Below are 653 nucleotides of genomic sequence, written 5' to 3'. Positions count from 1 at the left end.
CCCTGCCACCCCCAGCCCTGTCACCCCCAGCCCTGTCACCTGCCCTGGGCACCCCCTGCCACCCCCAGCCCCGTGACCTGCCCTCAGCATTCCCTGGGTACCACCAGATACCTCCAGCCCTGTCACCTTCCCTTGTCACCTGCCCCAGGCACCTCCAGGTACCCCTGGGTACTCTGGGCCTGTTGCCTCCACCTGGGCACCCCCAACCCTGTCACCTGCCCCGGGGACCTCCAGACACCCCCAGCCCGTCACCTTCCTTAGTTACCCCAGGTACTGCCAGCCTTGTCACCTTCACCTGGACAGCTACAGCCTTGCTGCTTTCTGTCACCTCCCAGCTCCCCCAGCCCTGTCACCTGTCCCGGGCACCCCCAGGTGCTCTCAGGTACCCCCAGCCCTGTCAGGCCCCTGTCACCTTCCCCTGTTGTCCCCCAGCCATGTCACCCCCGTGTCACCCCCCGCAGCCCAGTCAAATTCGGTCCCTGTCCCCCCGTGTCGGGGACCGGCCACCGGCTGCCACAGCAACCTCCGTGCTCCGAGTGCCCCCCGTCCCCTCCCGTGGGACAGGGGGACGGATCCCCCACGGACACATCCCTGCCCGGGGTCAGGGAGAGCCCCCGGGTGGCTCTGAGTGCCCATGTCCCCCGTGTCCCCTC

At 68.9% G+C, this 653-nt stretch overlaps 1 non-coding gene across 1 annotated transcript; it reads left to right on the top strand.

Annotated features, from left to right (window-relative positions):
• The first annotated feature begins 456 nt into the window (after positions 1–456).
• Positions 457–589, top strand: LOC113960960. Its single transcript, XR_003532160.1, has one exon. It is a non-coding gene; the product is annotated as a small nucleolar RNA SNORA5 (small nucleolar RNA).
• The last annotated feature ends 64 nt before the right edge of the window (positions 590–653 follow it).

The sequence above is a fragment of the Neopelma chrysocephalum genome, unplaced genomic scaffold (genome assembly GCF_003984885.1).
Source record: "Neopelma chrysocephalum unplaced genomic scaffold, ASM398488v2 Primary Assembly neopelma1_96947, whole genome shotgun sequence".
Classification (NCBI taxonomy): domain Eukaryota; kingdom Metazoa; phylum Chordata; class Aves; order Passeriformes; family Pipridae; genus Neopelma; species Neopelma chrysocephalum.
This window is presented reverse-complemented; position numbering and strand designations above follow the sequence as displayed.